The sequence below is a fragment of the Barbus barbus genome, assembly GCF_936440315.1.
Source record: "Barbus barbus genome assembly, chromosome: 10".
Taxonomy (NCBI): domain Eukaryota; kingdom Metazoa; phylum Chordata; class Actinopteri; order Cypriniformes; family Cyprinidae; genus Barbus; species Barbus barbus.
In genome coordinates, this window is record NC_136738.1 from 33,212,409 (window position 1) to 33,228,740 (window position 16,332).

The 16,332-nt window shown below is 40.0% G+C and overlaps 1 protein-coding gene across 5 annotated transcripts in view; it reads right to left on the minus strand.

Moving 5' to 3' along the window:
- LOC306876283 (R3H domain-containing protein 1-like) overlaps nt 1-15,962 on the minus strand; it is a 48,810-nt gene extending 32,848 nt beyond the window's left edge. For all 5 annotated transcript variants that reach the window (XM_079427323.1, XM_079427328.1, XM_079427326.1 and 2 more), the window contains exon 1: nt 15,821-15,962. The gene's annotated coding sequence lies outside the window, so the exon portion shown is untranslated. The remainder of the gene's footprint in view (nt 1-15,820) is intronic.
- Nucleotides 15,963-16,332: the final 370 nt, after the last annotated feature.

Sequence of the window (16,332 nt, forward strand, 5' to 3'; positions counted from 1 at the left end):
GAGACACCATACGCTTACTGATACAGGACAGCACAGAGAGAGTCGAGGACCACACAGAAATCACACAAAAACTGTTCTTTAAATGACAATGTTGTCTTTCAGAGCAGCAGAATTTAGACTAGTCTCAGACTTGCATCATTGAAACTGTATTGTATAAAGCACTACAGAAATAAAGCTTGACAGCGTGTGTTTGTTTTCCTGTAAAGCGGCCGTTTGGTGTTTGAGAGCATCTGAGGATCCACGTTCAGCGCTAATAGACCGGAGCGAGACAGAAACGATGTCTGAACGAGAGCTTCACGGTCGAGAAACTGCTGACAGGGGGATTGGGAGAATGAAACGGGAAAGAGAAAACACAGTTTGATGGCACTATCAGTCTGAACCCGCGGCGTGCTGTCAGACATGCAGTGATTGTGCAGCGAAGATAAATACGCTGTTTGTTCTGCATGCGTTCGCACATCTCAAACCGGGGAATTATTTCTTTAAAAAAAATCTAATTAGCAGTCAATTTAAACAGCAGTAGCACTGCAATCATTTATGCATTTAGCAGATCACATTTCATATCAGACATGTCATCAAGTGTGCTTCAATCTGTGCTCTTTGATTGTAATATCAGCATTTATTCCTTCATGCATTCATAACCGCGGCGTCTTTATTAAGCCCCATCTGCGCCGCCTCATTATTTCAGTCAGAATAAATAAACTAATTTAGGAGAAATGAGTCTCATAATACGAACTTTGAGAGTCTCTAATTCTATCTTAAATGCATTAATAATAAAAAACACACTTTTTAGGTCAAAAACATACAGTAAGAAACAACCAAAAGCATTTCTAAATCTGATTTCTCCAGCGCTGTGTTGATATGACACTCGGATGCACTTCATTTCAAGTCACCTGTATTTATACAGCGCTTTTAACAATACAGATTGTGTCGAAGCAGCTTTACAGGATCAAATAGAATAATAGTGTCTATAATGCAGGACAATAGTAAACACTCAGTTTTCAGTTAAAGGCAGTTCAGTGATATCATCGTCCAGCTCAGTTCAGTTCTAATAGTATATCTGTGCAATCACGATATCACTGGAAACTAAGACAGAACAAACCTTCTCCAAACACACTTCATAGTGAAACACAACACACCACCCGTCGTCTGACAGATCTATTACATCTATTACAGTAAACAGCTCATCATAAATCACCACAGAAGCGACGCACAATGTCCTCAAACGCACCGGAGCACGTCTCCATCCGAGCACACACACCTCTCAGAAACCAGCGCCGCTTTCACTCAAAACAGCCAAACTCTCTCCGGCGCAGTCGTTACCTGTCTGCACTCACCTGAGGCATGTCTGCGGTCATTATTTCCATCGGTCAGAGTGAGGGTTAGTTTCCAGACACTGCTGCACTCCCTAAAGCACACCTCCTCCTCTCCTCCTCTCTCCGTGGCTCGGTCTGCAGCGAGAGCTCCTCCGTCTGCTCCTAAACGCTGGAGCCCATGGCTGAGACTCTCTCTTCGGCGTGATGTCAGCAGCGCTCAGCCAGTCAGAATGCACGGCTGCGCTCGCGGCTCGTCACTGGCTAAATTGAGCTCTTCATTAGCCAAACAGCCACAGCCTGAGGAGTCGGGGGAGACGTGGGTGGTGTACCTTCACCCCCAGCCCCAAAAATACACCCGCAGCGCAGCTGGTCTGCAGAGACGGGTCACACGCCAGCGCCACTTCAAGTGGGTTTCATCCATAATCGCAGGGCGCTTTTCACTTCGATTCAATGAACAGTCTCAACGTCAACAATTCAATTAATTTAATTTCCATACGGACAGTCTCTAGCCAACAAAACATATTAAATTAAACGGGGCATAAAGAGGTGAATCAGGTGAAATGCTTTAAAACACTTCCAACATCCCCAAAGTCAAGTCCGTGTATTTATAAAGCGCTTTATATAATACAGACAGTTTCAAAGCTGTTTCACATTAAGAAGGAAAATAACAGCGTTAATGTTGTAAAAATCAATTATGAATCAATTTCAGCTGTAAGGCTGCTCTACAGAAGACTCATTATTCAGATCAGTTCAGATCAATAACACTGTTGATGGTGCAAATCAATTCTAAAACAAATGTGATTTTTCATCCAATTCCAGCTGTAAAGCAGCTCTACAGAAGACAGAAGTATCATAGTTCAGTTCAACATTGATTCACTTCAGTTCAATAACAGGGTCGATCAATTATGAAATTTCCACCTCTTTAGAAGACAAGTGTCATTCTTCAGCTCAGTTCAGTTCAAACGGTGTCTTCCAATGAACTGCAGTTAAATCGATAATATTACTGACTGTATATTAATTGTCTTTAAACCCAACAAACAATATAAATCTGTGACAGCAGACCGTTGTGAGATCAAATGCAAACACACACATTCTAGCAGAATGTTTGATGTTAATTTGATTGTAGCTTTAACAACTAGTGAGGTCCTTTAAATAATCAATGCACATGCAATGCAAAAAACATGCATGAAAGGAGGTAGAAATGCCCCTAAAACAGTCCGACAGCATCTGATGAACTGTAATTTACATATAATTAAAGAAAAATTCTCCTTTAGTTGTGCTCACATCTTTACACTTCCACTGCTCGGGAATAATTGCACCGCTGATAAACGGCACGCTGGAAATCTCACACCCCATAATCAATTTATTTCACTTGTGTGTGAACTATTACTCAATGAGACGAGATGAAGATTTCCTCCCACGCAGGACAGACAGACGGACACGCTCGCTTCTCAGCATTACGCTAATATCAGTTTGCAATGAAGCTCGGCGCAGGAAGCATGCGTTCACCGAAGGACTGCGACGAGTAATAATGCAGGAGCACGTAATATCCTAATAATGAGAAGATGATGAGAAACATCATGCGAGCTGCTTTATTGACGAACTTGAGCAAACAGCCGCGAGTCTCGCATTAAAATCGGCCGTGACGTGTTAATATTTGATGATTTCCCCTGAAAGCGTGTTTCTGCAGTCGCTCAAAGGAACAATGAGGTGCAGAGAACACGACCCAGATTGACACGCGTGTCATTGAGCTGCCGAGCTACTTTATTACCCGTGTCCAGGTGCGGCGGCAGACTGACAGGCGGAGGTGTGAGCGACACACGAGAAGCATCAACACATCAGGGGTGGAGCCGCTGCCAACAACTGCAGCGCGACCTTCCCAAAAAAATCCTGAGCCAACATCACAGCATCATCGCTTCAACACTTAAAGACTGAGGAGGGCTGGTGTCTCTAAACAGGGTGCTTCTCAACACATTAGCCTGCATGATCGGCCAGTAAGAGAGGAACGACGCCAGAGAGGATCATGGGAAACGCCTCAGACCATCCTCACGACCATCCTCCTTACGCGCCCTTCACTACAGGATCACCTTACAAAGAACGAACACGACACTGCTGGTCATTAATCAATGAGTCGATCAAGAGTCCAATGCAGATATCAGGAGAGATCAATGGCGCATATCTACAGTCAAACCAAAAATTATTGATATTTTTTACTAGTGGGTGCAGGACACTATAGTTAATTTATGTAAGTGATGATAGCAATATAAAGTAAACTGTGACATAATATACCCAAAGATTCTTCATACAGTGGACTGCAGTAAAACTGATAAACATCTGGGACCAAAAAGTTGATTTGACACTTTGACCTGACCATGTTTTGTTGCATACCTTTCTATCGAAGTTATCTGATATTATCAAGATGAATTAGTTCTGACTAGGGTTGCAAAAAGGTGGAACATTTCCAGTAAATTTCAGAAACATTCCAGAAATTTTGGAAACTTTTTCTGGAATCTTCCAGGAATTTTTTGGAAAGTTTAGACCCCTTTGCAACCCTAGTTCTGACACAGTTTACCTCTGAGTTCTTGTCATATTTTATTACCATTTTCTAAATTATAGCGAATAAACTGTGATAATGTGAGAAATGTTAAAGGTGTCTGAATAAATGTAGGTTTGACTGTAGCTCTGTAGGGACCTGCTGCACACTTCTGAAGTCATCATAGTTTGGTAAATTTCTATACTGGTGAACAGAAACTACAACAAATATCACTTTTGCACCAAAAGGAATATCCACAATAGTGTTTCTATGGCTTTCCAAAAGAGGAAAAATATGCAGTAGTGTTAACTAGTTTTCTGTAATTTAATGTCAAGATAATATAAAACAAAGTATAGTGTTAAAAATATGTAGGGCTGCCACGAACGACTATTTTCATTTCGATTAATCTAAATGACTAATTTCCCGCCAAAAAAAAAACAATTTTACTTAATATTTTATTAAACCGAATGAAATCCTTTTTTAAAGCAAAAGTAAAGTGCAGCGAGTGCAAGAAGCAGGTGTCCATCTCTCAGTCCAGATCACTGAAATCAGTTCAGTATTGTAGTGTGAGAATGACATCATATCCACCTGTTCTAGTCTAATAATACAATTATAATCAAACAAACACTTTTTAAAGAAGTATTTACCAGAAATATTATTTACCAGAATTTATTTAGGTGAAAAAAGTAAATGTACAGTATTTCTGAAAAAATACTTTTTTTAATATAAAATCAATTAATTGGATATGCTTTTTATTATTCAAATTTAATGGAACAATTAAAATGGAATCCAGAAAATAATGGAAAACAGAATTTGGTAAAGATAAAACTGTAAAACTCAATTAATTAGACAGGCTTTTTGATTAATAAAATTTTACAAAACTGAATTTGGAAATAAAACGGATTTCATAGGGCCCTATAATTATATATATATATTTTTTTGTGGTAATAAAAATCGATTTAAGTGAACTATAGATTTTAAAATGACTTAAAGTACATACAGTGAGGTCAATAAGTATTTGATCACCCTGTGATTTTGCAAGTTCTCTTACTTAGAAATCATGGAGGGGTCTACAATTTTCAGCATTTCCACTGTGAGAGACAGAATCTAAAAATAAAAATCCAGAAATCACATTGTATGATTTTTTAACAATTTATTTGCTGATGAAAATGAAGTCGACGATTTTTAATAATTGACTAGTCGCAACGAATCGACGAATCGCGACAGCCCTAAAAATAGATTTAAATACTTAAATAAAAAAATAAAAAAACTTGATTAATGTTAATGACCGTGAAGAGTCTGTGAAAAGGCTTGGAAGAGTTGGAAACAAAGACAGACAGTTGCTGAAACAAAAGTAACGCATATTTTAGTCTCATATTTGCTAAAACATACTTGAATAGAGTGGAACTCGTTTCAAACTTCACACCGCTATTAAATTGATCTGAATAAAAGACACTCTTGTCTTTTAGAGAATCTGAACAATTGAGTTTCCATTCTGGATTGTTATTTTCATGTTTATCTCTGTGAAGCTGCTTCGACACTGTATAAAGCTGAAAATAGTTTCGTCAGTAGATTTTGGATGTGACAGGTGGAGGAACATCTATGCCAATATAACAGCCAAATATCAGCCAAAGTCTCGCTGAAATCCATGAATCATGGGAAAAACCGAAGGACTCATATCTCAACCGAAGCAAAACTTCACAATCTAAATGATATTGTACTCTCACATACTAAAAAATGAAGACGAGACAGACAGGTGATGGTTCTAGAGAATCTGATTGGCTGACAACTCAAGATTCAGGCCAGACAAAGAGAGACGGTGAAAAGTTCCTTCAGAATAAATCAACTCAAGCCCAGGATGGACTGTCTGCTCGTCCTCCTCAGTCACTGTCAATTTCCAAGCCATAATCCTTCCCAGATCTCCCTCATCATCACCATCCCTCGCTCGCGAGGACGGCGGGAGCAGGTGGGCAAGATTAACATTCCACATTTCCTCTCATAAACCCGCCATCACCTGCCGCTAAGGGCCAAGACTTATAGATTTTCAATATTAATCAAGCGCTAACCCCTCGGGAGATGCGCCCACCCCGTTCCAGGCATTACCGCTCCAACTCCTGGATTTCCAGGTATCAAGTTCTCTGGAAGACGTGAGAATCCTGGAAACTTCGTTCGGAAAAACTATTGAGCTCGGCCACAACAAAGCAAATCAAAGCAGCCGCGTCACTCAAGCCACGGATTGCAGGGGAGGGGGGGAATCATCTGTCAAATAATTATAGCTCGTCCTACGATTTCACAGTACAGTTGTCTTTTTCTTTTGCTGCGAGGATGAAGAAAGCACCGGCAGCATTCAGCCAGAAAACACCTGGCACAAAGCTTGCAAGACAACAGTTCCAAGTGCTCGGCCGCTTCATTTACATAATAAAGAACGCATAATGGCAGTGCTTACTAATTAAGCCTCGCAATGCAATTTTTCTTCCTGGAAAATGCAAAATGGGAGGGAGCTAAGTGACAAACGCGTTTATTTACATTTTTCCCTAAGGACGATGTGATTCCTGCACGGAGAAGGTGGAAAAAAAGCCTAATGAGGTCCCCGGAGGCCGAGCAGGAGAGGAGCCTTCATCGGAGTGTGCTGAGGACACTGTTCCATCCTCATTAGAGCAGGGAAAGATGCCGCTCTGGTTTAGGATGTGTCAGCGAGCAGCGACAGTGTTCCTCTTCACCGTGACATGCTGCTTCTGTCGCGCAGGACAGGTGGGGACGGGAAACGGCTGGAGAAGTGATGCTTAATGCACACTTACTGCCACACGGATCCTGTCCTCGGGTCACACAGCAATTACAGCTCCGGAAATGTTCGACCGCCGCTCGATCCGGGATAATCCTGCTTCGTTTGATGTGAGCGACTCATCATGCTGCTCTTCAGCAGTTTAAGAGTGAATATATATATACGCTGTCTCGTGACTCAATCTATGGGCTTTTTCCCATCCTCTGCACCAACTGTGAGATAAAAATGTGTGTGGAATGGATTTAAAGGGTCATCCAAACCCATGAGACTTTGGTTTAGTGAAGATATTTTAGAGGTTATTGTCCCTACATTGACAGTCCATGCAACCAGAACTTTGACAATCCAAAAATGTCATAAATGCGTCATAAAACAAGTTCATATGAATCGAGCAGTTTAATCCAAGTCTTGCCAAGACATATGATCACTATATACGATGAACAGATATTAATATGCGTGTCTATTTGACTTTTTTGCATTTTCTGCACCAACTGAGAGATAAAATTGTGTGTGGAATGGATTTAAAGGGTTTGTTCACCCAAAAAGTAATGCTCTGTCATCATTTACTCATCCAAACCCATGAGACTTTGGTTTAGTGAAGATATTTTAGAGGTTTTTGTCCCAACACTGGAAGTCCACCCAACCAAAATTTTGACAATCCAAAAAGGTCATAAAGGCATCATAAAACAAATCCATATCAAGCAGTGTAATCCAAATCTACTTGAGAGATATGATTTCTTTTTATGAAGAACAGATATAGAATATGGGTTTGTATGATCAACACTTGATTACTGCATGTACATAGAGTGCACTGAATATGGCAAAGATGGAAGCTCAAGCTCAAACATACTAGAACAAACCACACTGATTTTATAAAAAAATCTCTTAATTTGTGTTTCAAGATGAACAAAAGTCTTATGGGTTTGGAGTGACACGAGGGTGAGCAAATGGTGACAGAACGATCATTTTTGCCTGAACTAACCCTTTAAATGGAGCTTAAAGTACTGATGTCTTACTAGTACCTGTAAACATGATGAAATCAGCCAAATTATTAATGAAACAGATGTGTGCAGAAGTTTGTGAATGAAGGGCATTCTAGTCTGGCATGTGTTCCAGCATCTCCTCTACTATCCGTGACACAGAGGAAGAGCTACAGAGATCCTGCTCAAATAACACAAGCTCAGTTTAGTCTTGTGAAAATGCAGAACATCAGTGACGAGACGCAATTACATGCCACTGATGGCAGGACAGAGGACACATCAACAACTAGACAGCTCATAGATAAAATGAACTTTTGGCTGTTGGAGAAAATCAATGACACTTTTCTTATTGAGTGAAACTAGCAGCATGACAATCATGTTGAAGACTAACCTGTTAGTCTAACACAAATGACCAACCTCTGCTGCCCGTCACACCTGCAGTGTGTCAAACTAACGTCACGCCTGGAGAAGCTCCAGAGAATCATTCATGAATTCAGCACTCATCACTCTCAGCTCTGTCCACATCTAACTCTATTACACAGAATCTCCAACAAAACCAGCACAGAAATGGCACAAAAGAAGATTCCACCTACACGGTACAACCACTAACGATATATCATGATATAATTATATTTGCTGGTAAAAATGAATTTTTAAAAAAAATAATGTGGTTATGCCAACTTCTGTATAATGCTGTGAATTAAATAAAAATGAAAAGCACTCGTCTTATTTATTTATTTACTCTGTTATTAATTTGGAACTTGATGGAAAAGCAAAAGCTGATGAAAGCAGACGATATATCTGGATTATCTACTAATGCAGTCAGCCTTCACAAGTTCTTCCTCGTCTGGACTTGTTTGGGACTCGTCCAGCTCTTCATTTTCACACACTGCTTCACACAATGACAACTAATGCAGTATAAAAATCCAATGCCAAATTAAAATGGAACGTTTTCAGGATAAATAACCAGCAGTCAAATATCACAGACAATTATGCTTTATAAATCAAGAGAAGCAGAAATCATGATCACAAGTAAAATGTGATTTATCATGCAGCCCTATCTGAACTGAACTGAATTGATCTGAATAATGACACTATTATGTTTTACAGCTGCTGTACAACAGAATCTAAACTGTCCCCATAGTTGAGTTTCCATAACTGATTCTGATATTTTCATGTTTATTTCTGTGAAGCAGCTTTGACACAATCTGTATTGTATATAAAGTGCTGTAGAAATAAAGCTGACTTGACTATAAACTACATAATGAAAAGCATTTCTCCAATCTAGCCTCATTCCACTCAGTCCTAGTTTAGACCTTGTAATCGAGTTAAAAACTCACATTACGAATCCCAGACACACGTGTCATACACTTGCTAGTGTGCCATTGTGTAGAAATTAAACAGCATGGGTCATTCCATCTCAGATGGGCCGCTGCAGGAACTAATAACTTTCTAGGGGTCTTAAAAGCACAAGCAAACAATTGTATGATGTTTGAAGCACTTGAGATGGAGTGACCCATAGGACTGTGATGGTCGCCATGACAACCGCGCCACACCGAGGTGGTCGATCACCACCGGCAGTAGTGCTGTAAGTGATCTCACACACTCTATAACAAGCATAAAATACAAAGTTGCAATAATAGTAACAGCTGCAATAGAATTCAGTATTTATAGCATACACCATTTAGTTGTAAATTGTTTTATTTAGACTATGAGACTGTTAACTGTGAACTTCTTAGCTGATAAAACATCTATGTGTTGAATCACCCAATAATAAAATGTGACATTCATGTATATATATATATAGGGGAAGTCGTGGCCTAATGGTTAGAGAGTCGGACTCGTAATCCAAAGGTTGTGGGTTCAAGTCTCGGGCCGGCAGGGATTGTAGGTGGGGGGAGTGAATGTCCAGCGCTCTCTCCACCCTCAATACCACGACTGAGGTGCCCTTGAGCAAGACACCGAACCCCCAACTGCTCCCCGGGCGCTGCAGCATAAATGCTGCCCACTGCTCCGGCTGTGTGTTCACGGTGTGTGAGTGTTCACTGCTGTGTGTGTGCATGTTGGATGGGTTAAATGCAGAGCACGAATTCCGAGTATGGGTCACCATACTTGGCTGTATGTCACTTCACATATATATAAACACCACTTCACCGACAGTAGTTGGTCCATTACCACCGTGGTGTTAAAAACCTGCCACCATCACAGCCCTAGTGACCCACACAAAACACAAATATTTTCAACGTGACTGACTCAACGCAAAACCATTACAACGAGCTGACGGTGTTTTATGTACATCACTGAACCAGCAGCCTGCAAATCTCATTGACCTGCAAATATCTGCAGAAAACCACACTACGTCACCTCAAACACTGGAGAGCCTCCTGCAGCAATTAAAGAAAGAGAATCATCGCAGTGCAGCCGCAGTAGAGTCACAATCCACAGCAACACACGAAGGGCACTGCGGGACGGATCCGGCGTTCTGCTGGCATCTGCTCTAATTAGGTCAACCTCTACCTGGATCTGACGGGACCCGGAGAATCACTCGGCCCACTAAGGAGAAACAGGACATGCTTCCCGCTCGTGGGAACGCCCGAACACACTCGCTCAGAGCCCGCCGTTGAGAATTTCACCAATCTGAATACACCAGGCTCTTCATCAGAATATCACAGACTTCCAACTTTGTTGGAGAACTGAGCCAGCGAACCATGCTAGACTCTCTTCTCTGGCGAAACTGTAATGTTGTGGAAACGTAATTGACTCGGTGACCTGCTGCACTGATGGATGGCTCCAGATACCCCGAGCATTCAAAAGACAAGAAAGACTGATGGGTGAGCCGCTAATGGCATTAAACCTGCACTCAGAGGTGGATGGATACGGCCACCCGCCGCGTCAGAGGAAGAGCTCTACAAATGCCTGATGTCAGATGCTTCATATAGAGACGGGAAATGAATGTCTCTAATGGATGACGGAGGACAAGGTGCAGAAAAAGCACCGATCCAGTTCCTTTAACACGTAGATACTGTCAGGAACATTTCCATAGTGAAAGGCCAGGAGAGAGAGGCACAAAAAGTGAGGATAAAATGCTAAGAGGTTGTAGGAGCGAGCATGGAGGGCTTTTACGTGTAACTCCAGCGGGAGACACATGATGATACAGTCAGGAGAGATGCAGCGTTTGCCAAATGACAGATCTAATGGCGACTGCGTCTATTACGCTTTGTAAGAAAGCCACGAGTTGCCATTCACGGCCCTCGGTTCGGGTCAGGCCATTACTGCACACGGCTTAATGTCTCAGACTGCACAACTGCTCTTAACACAACACAATGAAAGACGATGCTGTACATCAAGGGTGGAGGACTTCAAAGCAGGTGTTCACTTCAATCGATTGAATAGCATGCTAACCGTGCTTTAAAGCAACAGACTCTACATGACAACGCTTCTGTGTCTACAGATCACGTCTGATATATATTGCAGGTGAAGACTAAAAAAAAAAAAACTATGTTAAAACCAATGCACAACATCTTAGCAAACACCTTTAAACTAGTGCTGCAACTAATGATTATTTTGATAACTTATAAAATCCTGCCCAGTGTTTTCTTCCAGTGTGCAAACCAAAGAAGGAATCTATGGAGACTTTAAGCTATATATTATGTGCAAAAAAGGGTTTACCATTAAAGGGTCAACATTACAACCATTGCCACCATAATAAACTTTAAAAAAAAGCACAGATTAAACACACATTCACTGGATATCGTGATTATATGTGACCCTGCAGCACAAAAGCAGTCATGAGTAACTCAGGTATATCTGTAGCAATAGCCAACAATACATTGTATGGATCAAAATTATACATTTCTCTTTTATAACAAAAATCATTAGGATATTAAGATCATGTTCCATGAAGATATTTAGTAAGTTTCCTACCGTAAATATATCAAAACTTCATTTTTGATTAGTAATATGCATTGCTAAGAACTTCATTTGAACAACTTTAAAGGAGATTTTCTCAATATTTAGATTTTTTTGCACCCTCAGATTCCAGATTTTCAAATATTGTCCTATCATAACAAACCATACATCAATGGAAAGATTATTTATTCAGCTTTCAGATGTGGCATAAATCTCAATTTCGGAAAATTGATCCTTATGACTGGTTTTGTGGTGCATGGTCACATATTACATTTGTACACCTTTACAACAGTCCCTTCACATTTACTGCTCTCATCAAAATAAATTCCCAACAAAACACATATTTAACATGGCAAAGTCAGATTTATCACGCTCCTATTCTAATGCACACGTATGTGCCAGCGGTCGTCTTTGTTACAGACAAGGATTATATGACCATAAACTGTAAGTTAAGCACCTGTAAAAACATATGTAAGTCACTAGAAACAGCACACACACTTTCCAAAGCACCTATATGTGTATGAGTTTGTCTGAAGCGCTTAATAAAGCATCTTAGGATAGCAAAGTCCACTAAAGGAGGTAGAGCTTTTTCACATTTGGCTCCCAAACTCTGGAATAGCCTTCCTGATAACATTCGGGGTTCAGACACACTCTCTCTGTTTAAATCTAGATTAAAGACACATCTCTTTAGCCAAGCATTCACATAATGCATCTTATAATCTTGTACTGCAGTTATATCTGATCAAATGCACATTATTCTTTAGCTTGGGTTGAACACGTAATTTTTGCTTAGTTGGAACAACAGCTACACTAATTTTTCTCTATGTGCTTCTCTGTTTCTGCCACAGGATTGGCATCCCGAGGAATTACACAAGCTTCAGTCTGGATCCAGCCCATACAAAGATCTGAGATGACCGAACACCTGAGAAGAGATGATGCCAACCCCTCAGACAACATACAAAACTACCAAACTTTGCTACAAGTTTAATCACAGCATTTAATCATTGCTGTTAATAGTGTTCACCGTTTGTTTGATTATATGTCATTAACTAACAGCTTGATTTTTATTGTACATTTCTGCCATATGGACATCAACTTGAGACAGTCACCACTGATAAGCTATTACTAAATATAGGCCCGGTTTCACAGACAGGGTTTAGACTAAACCAGGATTAGGCCACAGTTCAATTAGGACATTTAAGTCATTTTTATAAACATGCTTAGAAAAAAAAAAAAACATTACTGGTGTGCATCTTGAGGCAAAACAAAGGCACGGATATATTTTAAGATGGGTCAGTGCAAGTTTCTTTCAGTTGAAACAGCTAAGACTTACATTTTAGTCTAGGACTATGCTTAAGCCTTGTCTGTGAAACCAGGGGATAATGTAGAAACTTTAATTTTCTGTAAAGCTGCTTTGCAACGATTTGTATGGTGAAAAGTGCTATACAAATAATCATGAATTGAAAAATTGAATCTTCATATTGAGAATAATCTGCTGCAGCTCACTGCGTCCTCTGCCATATTTCAGATGCATGCGCAGATTTATTATCAATCATTTTCATGATCAATTACTATAAATCACACCTGACTAGTAAGACAATGTGACTGACCTTATACATTCAGAAATAATGTAGAAAACTGGTGGATTACATTTAAATGTTTACAAAAACTATGAAAGATACAAGTATAAATTCTAGTGGCATTCCTTATGAACAACACTTATTATAAACGACAAGCCAGACAGATTTATTTACGTGGGAAATGTGCTTTACAAACATGCTTGTGTTCACGTATCTCTCGGCACCAATGTTTGGCGTGCTTGATGCTAATTGCATTGTAAAAGTTGTTTTGAAATATAAGCAACAGCATGTTTCAGATGATAAAAACTTGATTTATATTATAGAAAATACAGTACTTAAAAAACCAGCACTGCATATGAAACATCAGTGCTGAACACCTTTATGTCAAAGCCGCAGTTCCTTCTGTAATGTAAAATCAAACTAATCTAATTCCCACACTCCTCCTGAACGTTACCTGCACCTGAAACACATTTCATTAGCACGCAAACATGAAAATGACATCCCCGTGCGGCACAAACACAACATTAACACTACTGAAACACTCCTCGGCTAATCGATGCACTAATTGTTTTAACAGATTTGGATTGAAGGTTTAGAATTGAAGGCGTTTCAACACAACTCATCTGAGAGGCATCAGTGAGCGTTTCTAGACTAATACCTGGCTTGAGATTAGACCGTTTGCAGCTTGTTTTGAGGCATGGACTCTCTCGGTCTCATGATCCGAGCACTGAACACTAAGCGGCTGATTAAAACGCTCTGCGGCGTGTGATGAAGGGCGGTGGATCTCAGGTGCGTCTGTCCTGCGCTACAGTACATGTGTTCAGCAGAGCTCATACATCACCAGTGCACTATTAATATCAGCCGCTGACAGATACAGGCCATAGAGGAACACGCCGAACAATACTGCTGATAAGAGCACTTATAATGCCGTGAAACACCGCAACAATATCAAACTCACTTTCCTCTCTCGGACCACAGGAATGGGCGATACGGGCTTAAAAATATATCATGATATTTCTGGTATTTATTGCGATAACGATATCAATGACGATAATTCAGGGGATCCTGTTTCTTTAGAGAAAAGTATTATCTTTCCTATTTTTACCCAAAATAGGGTGTTGTGAGCATTGAGTACACACGTAATGTAATGACTGTTTAATTCATCCTGGAAGCCAGAGGGCGCTCTTGCGCAGAAACCACTCATATGCATCGCAGAAGTAATAGCAATGCTCCAGGAAATCCCTAATATGGACAAAGGTATTCCGTTATTGCTGAATAAAATGCACAATGGAGATTTTAACTTTTATTTTAAATAAACATACGATTGCACAAAATATATGGTTTATCTGTGCATGTTCAAAACCTGTTTCACACAGTATACTGCGTGCCTTCTGTTGTCTGATTGTAAACATAAGAATCAAGTAAAGGTCAGAATAAGTGCAGTCATATCTCCAGATGAACTCTTACTAGACTGAAGCAGCTCAGCTTTACTTGATTCTCCATCAATCATCTTTTAGTCTCAAATCTGATCATCAGGATCTTTTGAGGAGCGTTTGTTTCCAGAAGCTTTACTTTCTCTGTTCCTCAGCGGAGGAATGATCTTCATCTCACATCTTCTGAGGAGCGTTTATTTCTTCATCTCTCCATCAGCATTGCATTATATGTTTGGATCATTTCAGTCTCCTCTTATTAAGATATATTACTGGAGATATAGAGTGACCGCTGATAATTAGATCAGTATCTGCTGCACTGTTATGAAGATATGACTGATTTACATCACAGCAGGATTTCATCAGAAATATCAGCATCTGCTGCACATTCATATTTTTGCTCAGTTTGAGTCTCTGAATAAAACTGAGCTGTTTTTCATCCATATTCTCACTGTATCAAACTATATGAGCCATAACATTCTGATGGATCAAATATGATACAAAACATGAAAACCTTTTATTAGATTTTCGATTTTGTCTAAACGTTCAATGACCTTTGACATTTCAAAAATAGATTTATTTTTGACTATTATTTCATTTGTCAGTCTGATTTGCACTATTTACAACTGCACTGGTCTCTAATTCTGTACATGTTATCAGCTGCACGTGTGTATATGTTGGAAACTTGATGGATGAAGCACCTGTGACTGAATGATATGACATACATGTGTCATACATGACCACATAAACACACACTGCCAATTATCAGCTGTTTCTAATCAACTGTGAGTAAACAGAAATCATGTTTACACTCATCTGTGTTGATAAAGCAGCTGTCATCACCTCTGACTGACTCTGACAACAGCTAGCATGCTAGCTCTGCTGCTAACACAAGCAACAATAACACACATCTGACAGCGGCTGTGGGGACTTTATGAGGCATGTAATCTCAACGTGAAGTTTATTAATTCAGATCATTAAATATTCAAAGTGACTGTATTAATGTGACATGCCAATCATTTAAAATCACAGGCCTCGTATCTGTGGAGTTCAGTCACAGATTCAATGAGAAACACTCGGTCAGTTTACTAACAGAGGCAGTGCCAGCAGAACATGAACTAGTCCGAGCTCTTCTGACTACCCACAGGACTAGTAGAGTCAGCTAATGCGTGTTAACCAGCTGTCTGAGGACTCACTAACCAGCTAACGTTAATCCAGCTAATTTAGCAGAAACGCGCTAATGAGCTCATAATCTACACATGACAGCAAAAACAACAAGTATTGACATATGCTTACCGGTTCCGTTACAGTGTGTCGTTTGTGGACGATAATGTTTATATTTTGGAGGTGTTTGTTGTCATTTAACGAGGAAACATTAGAGCTGAGTGCCGAGAGAGCCGCGTGGAACGCTTCGATGGACAGCGCGGCTGGGCCAATCACAGCGGTCTGTTTCCGATCGAGAGCCAATCGCTTCACAGCGTTGACCTGAGAGGCGGGCGCTAAAGACGAGGGCTCTATAAATACAGCAGGAGCCCGAGAGCTGCGCAGATGAGTGGAGATGTGCTCGAGTTTATGCCGATATATGTGATTTTCCGTGATCTATATTTCTAATTAGAGGTAGATAAGCAGTGTTTTAACTTTTAAGGCAAGACACCCGAAGTGAACAGTAACAAAACTAATAGATTTCACCATATTCTCCCAGGTGATTAATTACATTCAAAGTTGTAAACATTTTTGTATTAAAGTTACACGTTTTCTGAAATGGACTGTTTAAACATGCAAATTATATCATTATGCATTATCTAATT